Source organism: Hemitrygon akajei, chromosome 10 (assembly GCF_048418815.1).
Source record: "Hemitrygon akajei chromosome 10, sHemAka1.3, whole genome shotgun sequence".
In the NCBI taxonomy this organism is placed as follows: domain Eukaryota; kingdom Metazoa; phylum Chordata; class Chondrichthyes; order Myliobatiformes; family Dasyatidae; genus Hemitrygon; species Hemitrygon akajei.
This window is the reverse complement of record NC_133133.1, coordinates 129,305,644-129,314,583: the sequence shown is the minus strand read 5'-3', so window position 1 is coordinate 129,314,583 and position 8,940 is coordinate 129,305,644. Positions and strand designations below refer to the sequence as shown.

Genomic DNA, 8,940 nt, shown 5'->3' with positions numbered 1-8,940 from the left:
AGCTCTCAAAGCATTTCATCACCATAGATGTTAGTGCTACTGGGCGATAGACATTAAGGCAACTCACGTTATTCTTCTTAGGCACTGGTATAATTGTTGCCTTTTTCAAGGGAGTGGGAACTTGCGCCCATAGCAGTGAGAGGTTGAAAATGTCCTTGAATTCTCCCACCAGTTGGTTGGCACAAGTTTTCAGAGCCTTATCAGATACTCCATCAGGGCCTTCCACTTTGCAAAGCTTCACCCTCTTTAAAGAGCCTCTGAGACAGAGATCACAGGGTCACTGGGTGCAGCAGAGATCTTCACAGCTGCAGGTATATTCTCCCTTTCAAACAGGGAAGGCCCACTTTGAAAGGGAGAACAATGTCCACTCCAACAAAGGCCGCTCTGCTTGCCCTTGCCTTATTTTAATTTGCACTTGCTAATGAATCCCAGTCTGTGATTGGCCACTGTTCAAATGCCAAAACTCAAATGAAGCACTGCTTTTAAATACACACTTGCAGACCTGAGAGATTCACTCCTCTTGTTCCAGATCTCTGATTGGCCACTGTTCAAAAGTCAAAACTCCACGAAGTGCTGCTTTTTAATGCATTTTCGCTGACTTGAGCGAGTCATTCCTTCTCTCGCTCCCAACCTCTGATTGGCCACTGTTCAAATACAACTACTGTACAGATATCCACGGCATAGTAAACTTTTTAATTGTCCCATTCATGCCTAAATATTTAATCACTGTGGATGATTCCTTTCTCTTGTGGGATAATGTCTTTTCCCGACAAGGGAGATTACTCTGCTTGGCAGCTGAGACTTGTAGCTGTGAAACAATCACAGGTCTGGGGCCTTCTTTAGGGTGGTTGTAGAAATTGACTCTGGGACTGCAGGAAGCTGTTCCGACAGCTCTGGACACCTTTCTTCTTTTTTTTAACTTCTTCTAGTTTGTGCATCTTGATCTTGGGAAGGTGCATTTAGTTTATTGAGTATTTTCTTATTAATACTTCTATTGCTCCCTTCATGATTTGATCTCCACTCTTGGTTTCCTCATTCACAACATCATTTGATAAATCCTCTGTTCTTGTATCTCCTTTGATTCCTTTTTTTTTCGCCTTCCATTTATCCAGCTGGGCTTTGGTCATTGTATTTACTTTTACCAGCAGCTTTTTGGTTCCCACTTGAAATTCATGCAATAACATAATGCACGTAGAGTAAATTCTGGTTCTTCACAAAAACTGGATGCTTGCAACTTTCCAGAAGTTCCTTGAACTCTCTTCCAGCTTAAAGCCAAGCTACATTTTACAAGTAAGTGCCTGTTTAACATATCAAAAGCTTTCTCAGATATGTTACTACAAAAGTTGGTGTAGTTGAACCAGTGCTTTCATCACTTTCATGCTTCCTCTATGCAGCATGGTCCTTCCTTGGTCCAATATGCTTTCCAATCAGAGACACAGAGGTTGGCAGCAATACTTGTTTTCCCTTTGGTAGGCAACAGTTTATGGTGTACAGCATGGAGACAGTTGTGTCATCATCCAATACTTTTCTTAATTCATCTTCAGTTGATTCTGTTGCAAGGGGTGTGGTGTGCAAATGATGGATGGATCAAGTTGTAGCTGCCTCAGCCAATCACACACCCACAAAGCTGGCCTTCCTGTTTTTACCACATACAAGCCCAATGTAGCTTGTTGGTTGTTCTATTTCACTGTTATGAATGTCATTCCCACAGGAGTTAATTTATCTCCAGTATAATTATGTATGTCATTCCCACAGGAGTTAACTTATCTCCAGTATACAGTCTTAGTTGGATGTCTGCAGTCTTCAGTTCAGTACCTTGAAATGCTGTTCAAGTTCATTTTGTGGAATAACTAAAACAGCTGAGCCAGTGACCAATTCCATTTTAATTAATTTGCCATTTCCTTTTGGGTAAGCCATATTGCTTGACTATTATTAGTTTTCACATTGTAAATCTCAAGGCTATCCAGTCCTGTGTCACTCTCACTATTATCAGATTTTTCATTAACAGCATGCAGGTTAGTATTCTTCTTGAAACTACAGTGTGAGTTTTTGTCTTTTTCTCTTCCCTGTACAGTCCATCTATTTTTGTCTGCCTGACATGCTCTTTATATGTGTCCTACTTTTTTGCATTTCTGCAAGTTTCACCTTTAAACTCGCATTGGTCAGGTGCATGTGAGCCTCTTCCATAACAGTAATATAATTTGTTTGGACAGGCCAGTTTCTGTCTGGACGTTGGAATTTGGTTCATGCTCACTTTCATTCCTGACTGCAACTCAATTGCAGCTTTGTCTGAGCTTCCATTGAAACAGTGATTTCAACTGTTCTTTTAAATGTAAGCTGTGCTTCAGTTTGGAACTGTTTTTGAGTGTTTTCTAGTAAGATTCCATAAACTAAATGATCTTTTAGTGCATCATCAAGCTCCCCAATGCTCAAATAATCTCTTCAATTCAGCCACATATGCTGAAGTGGACTACCCTTCCTTTTGATTCTGTTTATGAAACCTGATGTTGTTCAATCAACAATGATTTCAGTCCTAAATATTCTTACATTACTTTCATGATATCAGCAAAGCTCATTTCAGCTGGCTTGGTTGGAGCAGTTAAACTTCAAAGAGAACTGTATGCCTTTGAGCCAATGCACTCAGCAAACCTGTTACTTGTTTCTCATTGGTTATTTCATTTGCATCAAAATACTGTTCAGTAGCTCAGTATATGTGAGCCAGTTATCTTTTGTGTAATCAAACATGTCAATCCTTCCGATGTAGGCAACCATTTCTGCTCTTTTAATGATTATTATCATCTGATACTCACTAATATCATTGATGCTGCGAGGGATCATTCGATGTGAAGAGCCATGATCACCCAAGCGTGTAACATGCAAGGCATATGAAGAAAACTCATTGTTTATGAACCCATGAATTCTTCTGTTTTCTCCCTTTTTAAAAACATGAACATATGCTACACTGTCTTGTTTTCCTCAAATACTTCTCACTGTGCTTTTTTTTTAACTCGAATGTCTTGTTGCACTTCAAAAAGTTGGTAACTGTATCGGGTATGTTTTAAAAATATCCTGTCACCACTGTTATGTTTTGCAACTTCAAAACATTAAACTAATTGAAAGGAAAACAATAGATTTGGGAGATAAATCATGTACTTCGTGTTTACTTTAAATGAGGCGTGCATGTATCACGTGACAGCATCACGATGTACGCAACACACAGATTTTCACATAAAACACATAATGAATTATTTAAATGAACAATATACTTTCAGTATTACTCTCATACTACTGAAATATTAAATACACTACAGTTCCCAATGTCCGCATTCAGCTCCTGCAACTCAAATGTTCTTCCTGACCTCTGGCCTCTGGTCTGAGCTGTCTGGAGTTTGACTGTCTGGCACTGTGTTACTTCAGTGTCACGCGAGATCTGCTTCCAAGTGTGCATCAGTCAGAATCTTACATTGTGGCACTGGAGATCTTGGCGGTCCTGCTTGAGAGAAGGAGGGAGTATGTCCAGAAAACCAACCACAGCCAAGGATGCAGTGCCACAGGAAATTTAAAGATTTCACACTCATGACAAATGCAAGACACCATCAAGCCCCATTTCTGAATATCTAGCTTTACTCACTGTTCAGTGCAGTCAACCTCACTTCACACACCTAACACCAACCTCCCTCAGTCACCATTCCGGCATCTGTTATTTCATCATATCCTCAAGTGCTTACTACCATTTACAGTCCCACACTCAACATCACGGTTGAATTCTTCAAAAAAATCAGTGCCTCAAAAAGGACCCTCAGCACCTGGGGCATGCCCTTTTCGCATTACTACCATCAGAGAGGGGGTACAGGAGCTTGAAGATACACACTCGACATTTTAGGAACAGTTTCTTCCCCTCCTCCAATAAATTTCTGAATGGACAATGAACCCACGGAGGTGAGTATAATTATGACTCCTCAAAGGCATTTAGGTAAGTACATGGAATGAAAAGGTTTAGAAGGACACGGGTCAATTGCAGACAGAAGGGTCTATCTTAGGGAGGCAGCTTGGAAAGCCTGGACAAATTGGACAGAGGAGCCTGTTTCCATGCTGTATAACTCTGTGACTTATTGTTCATTTCTGACAACGCTTCCAACTACTCCTTGTGGGCCCAGAGGATTGTTTTCTCTGTGCCAAGTTTTTAAAAAGTTATAGTCAGGAACCTCTGATTTTCCAGAATATTGGACGTTACAGTCGTACAATACTCATAACACAGACTGCAGATGATGCAGGGTTTCAACCAGAAATTTTCACCATCCTTCTAAAGAAGTTGCCTGACCAGTTGAGATTCTTCAGCCATTTGGTCTTATGTTATCTTCAGTGTGTTCAGAGCTCCCTGAGCAAAATATATGTTAATAAACCTAGAGAACAGCTTCTTCCCTGTGAAACTCATACACCAAGATATGCATACGAAAGAGGCAGACAGGGCATAGCTATTTCCACTTCCAATATTCTTCAAGGATGAACAAATAATCTGCTGGAGGAACTCAGCATGTTAGGCAGCATCTGTGGAGGATGAAGGAATTGCCATTGTTTTGGTTCAAAACTCTGCATTACACAAACTTGTTTATTGCTCCAGATTCCAGCATCTGAAGTCTCTTGTTAAAGTTGCACACATACAAAACATGCACATGTACGAGCTCTCATGGATACAGTACGCCCATGTGTCAGGAGAGGGAAAGGGAGCGGGCAGCGAAGGTTGTGTACCCCTGAAGCCATTCTTGTCAATAACAAGTATACTGCTTTGCTACTTTTTTTGGGGGGGGGGCACTTAGGAGGAAAGCCACAGTATCCAGGTCTCTTGCACAAACTCTGGCTTTCTGGCTCAGAAGGAAAGGGTGGAGAAGAGTGCAGTAATGTTAGGGGACTCCATAGTTAGAGGAGCAGACACAAGATTCTGAGGATGTGAAAGTATGTTGCTTCCCAGATGCCAGGATCTGAGATATCTCAGATCGGGTCCACAGCAGTCTAAAGGGCAAGAGCGAGCAGCCAGAAGCTATGGTATATATTGGTACCAACAACATAGATAAGAAATGGGAGGAGATCCTGAAGAGAGCTTATAGGGAGTTTGTTAGAAAGCAGAAACTCCAGGATAGTACACCCCGGACTGCTGTCTGTGCAACATGCCAATGAGAGTAAGAATAGAATGATTTGGTATATGAATGTGTGGCTGAGGAATTGGTGTAGGGTGCAGGGCTTCAGATGTTTGGATCATTGGGATCTCTTCTGTGGAAGATATGACCTGTAAAAAATAATGGGTTATTCCTGAACCTGACGGGTGGGGGGGGGGGCAATATCCTTGTGGGCAAGTTTGCTAGAGCTGCTGGGGAGGGTTTACACTACTTAGGACGGCGGATGGGAAACAGTGAAAGAGCTGAGGATGGGACAATTGGTATACAGGTAGAAGCAGCATGTAGTGAGAATGTGAGGAAGGACAGGTAGATGATAGGGCGAAATTGCAGTTAGTCGGATGAGTTGAAGTGTAACATGGGGTCAAAATCGAAAAGGGTGATGGATACAGGACTGAAGGTGCAATATTTGAATGCACACAGTACATGGAATAAGGTAGATGATCATATAGTGCAGTTAGAGACTGGGAGGTATGACATTAGGGCACCATTGTGTCATGGCTGAAATGAATTCATAGGAGATTCACATCCAAGGATACACAATGTATCAAAGGGACAGGCAGATAGGCAGAGAGGGTGGGGGTGCTGGCTCTGTTGGTAAAAAGTGAAATCAAATCCTTAGAAAGAGATGACATTGGATCGGAGGATGTAGAATCCTTATGGGTAGAATTAGGAAACTGCAAGGGTAAAAATACTCTGATAGGCATTACAATACAGACCTATGACTGGGGTGACAAATTACAATGGGAGATAGAAAAAGCAATTAAAAAGGGCAATATTAAGATAGTCATGGGAGATTTCAATATTCAGGTAGATCGGGAAAATTGGGTTGGTGCTGAATCCTAAGAGAGAACTTGTACAATGCTTACAAGATAACTCTTCAGAGTAGCTTGTGATTGAGCCAGAAAGGCAATTCAGGATTGGGTGTTATATAGTGAACCAGATTTGATTAAGGAGTTAAGGTAAAGGTACCCTTAGGAGGCAGTGCTCATAATATTATAGAATTCACCCTGCAGTTTGAGAAGGAGAAGCTAAAGTCATATTACAGTGGAGTAAAGGAAATTACAGAGGCATGAGAGACGGCCAAAGCTGATTGGAAGGAGGACTAGCAGGGATGATGGCAGAACAGCAATGGCTGGATAATGTGGGGCAATTCAGAAGGTGCAGGATAGATACATCCCAAAGATGAAGAAATATACTAAAGGGACAAAGACACAACTGTGGCTGACAAGGGAAGTCAAATGCAGCATTAAAGCAAAAGAGAGGGCATATAATATAGAAAAAAATGGTGGGAAGTTAGAGGATTGGGAAACTTTTAAAGGTAACTAAAAAGCCATAAGGAGAGAAATGATGAACTATGAAGGTAAGCTACCCAAATGTATAAACCAGGATATCAAAAGTTCTTTTTTCAGATAGATCAAGAGTAAAAGAGAGTGGATATTGGACCTCTGGAAAGTAATGCTGAAGAGGTAGCAATGGGGACAACAAAATGTTGGGCGAACTTAAGACGAATAAGTATTTTGTATCGTTCTTCACTGTGGAAGACAGGCAATATGCCAGAAATTTGAGAGTAACAAGGGGGAGAAGTGAGTGTATTTGCTATTACTAAGGAAAAGGTGACTGGAAAGCTGAAAGGTTTGAAAGTAGATAAGTTTTTGTGTTGCAAGAAGAACGCATAAGGTTTAGAAAGCCGATTTCTGTCAGCGCCCTTCAAGAGCTTTTGAAAAACCAGTAGTGTTAAGACTTTTTACTTTTTAACTTGAGCTAAATGGCAATCTTGTGGAATATATTTTATTATTTGTTGATTTATTTGCGGTAATATTACTTTATGTGCTGTGTACTTTGGTCCAAAGGAATGATGTTTCATTTGATGGTATACATGTTGACAATTGAATGACAATAAACTTGAACTTGAAGAACATAAAGGAAGGAGAACTTAAAATACAGAACAGTGGGGGGGGGGGGAGAAGAAGCTGAGAGGGGCCATGAAATGTCTTCGGTGAGAATTTGGGGGAAAATACCAAGGGGTTTTGTACATAACATTAAAAACATGAGGGCAAATTGGGAGAGGGTAGGAGGACTCAAAGAGAAAGGAGGGAATTTATGCCTAGAGCCAGGGTAACTGAATGATTACTGTACTTCATATCGAGAATTCAAAGGGACGTGGGGTCGGTTAGGGGGCAACTCTGTAATCGGGGGGGGGGGGAGGGGACAGACCCGCGGCCTGGAGAAAGGGGCAACTGCTGCTGCGGGATCCGAAGGAAGGGAGACACACACCTGGAAAGGTTCAGCTCCGGGATCCGAAGGGCAGACCCGCGGCACTGGGAAGGGTTAGATCCAGAGACCGCAGAAGGAGTGGGGGCCAAAGGCAGCTTTGGGATCCCGAGAGGCAGGCCCAGAGATCTGGAGGCCGGCCCGAAGCCCCGGGGGCGGAGCAGGACTCCCCCTCCTCCTCCTTCCCTCACCACCGGCAGAGCGAGAGAGGAGCGGCTTTACTCGGAGCCCGGCCGCTGTGAGTTCAGCGTAAGCGGGGTTTGGGCGGCGGGCGGGCGGACGGACGGACTAGCGGTGGGAAGGCGACAGGCAAGGCTTCGTCCCCGCTAACGCTGGGCCTGGGATCACCCGTTACCCCACTCCCCGTGCGGCAGCGCTGCCCGAACGTCAGGCCGTGCCGGGAGAAGGTGGGCGTGAGGATCGCCGTAGCTCGGCGGCGCCCAGGCCCGGGAGCGGGTCTCCGCGGCAGGCGGACTCTGACCTCGCTGGCTCCCGCAGCCGCACCGGTTCATCGCTGTCCTTCCCGCACCTCCTCAATCCCTCCTCCTTCTTCTCTCAGCCCCTCCCTTCTCCCTCCCTCAGCCCCTCCTTCTTCTGCCTGAACTTTCCCTTCTCTCTCCCCAACTCCTCCCTCCTCTGCCTACCCCATCCCCCTCTCCTCCCCAAACCTTCCCCTTTCCCCTTCTCCTCTCATTGTCATTACCCAGTCCTTCTCCTCAGTCCCCCTCTACCGCTTGTCCTCTCCTCCCTCTCAACCCTTCCTCCACTCCTCCTCGCTACCCTCACACTATCCCCACTCCTCCTCCTATCCTCCCCCACTACCCTCACACTATCCTCACTCCTCCTCATCATCCTCTTCTTCCCCAACCCCTCATCCTCTCCTCCCCCTCAACCACCCTTCCTCTTCTCCTCCCCCTCAACCACTCCCCCTCCTCCTCCTCCAGCACCACTCCTCTTCCTCCCCCACACCCCTCCACCTCCTCAAACCTCCTTCCTTTCCTTCCCCCCAAGGCTCCTGCCCCACCTCTTTTGGCTCTTTCTCAGCCACCTTACATCTTCCCTCATCCTCTTACATAAGAACATAAGAGATAGGAGCAGGAGTAGGCCAATCGGCCCCTCAAGCCTGCTCCGCTATTCAACAAGATCATGGCTGATCCAATCTTAACTCTAGTTTTCACCGAATCCCACAAGGCAACAGTGCCAACCAACAGGGCACCATGCCACCCATTTTATTTTATTATTCATCCCGCCCAAACTTTATCTTACCATCTTCTTATTTCTTTCTCCCCCTCCTTCTCTCCCTCCCTTGTGCCTCCCCTCTTTTCCTCCTCCTTCTCACTCCTTTCCTCTTGTTCCACTACCCTCTGCCCTCCTATCCACCTCGCATTGTTTTTCCATTCGTTACCATAACCACCTTCACTCTAATCCCATGCTCCCCATCCCACTTTTCCCTTGTCCCCTTCCCAGCTCCCATCTGCTCACCTCCAGCTCCCGT

At 44.5% G+C, this 8,940-nt stretch overlaps 1 long non-coding RNA gene across 1 annotated transcript; it reads right to left on the bottom strand.

Moving 5' to 3' along the window:
- Nucleotides 1-3,141: 3,141 nt before the first annotated feature.
- LOC140734675 (uncharacterized) lies at nt 3,142-7,582 on the bottom strand. Its single transcript, XR_012100586.1, has 2 exons — nt 7,449-7,582; nt 3,142-4,548 (listed from the first exon to the last, which is right to left on the bottom strand). It is a non-coding gene; the product is annotated as an uncharacterized lncRNA (long non-coding RNA).
- Between the last annotated feature and the right edge of the window lie 1,358 nt (nt 7,583-8,940).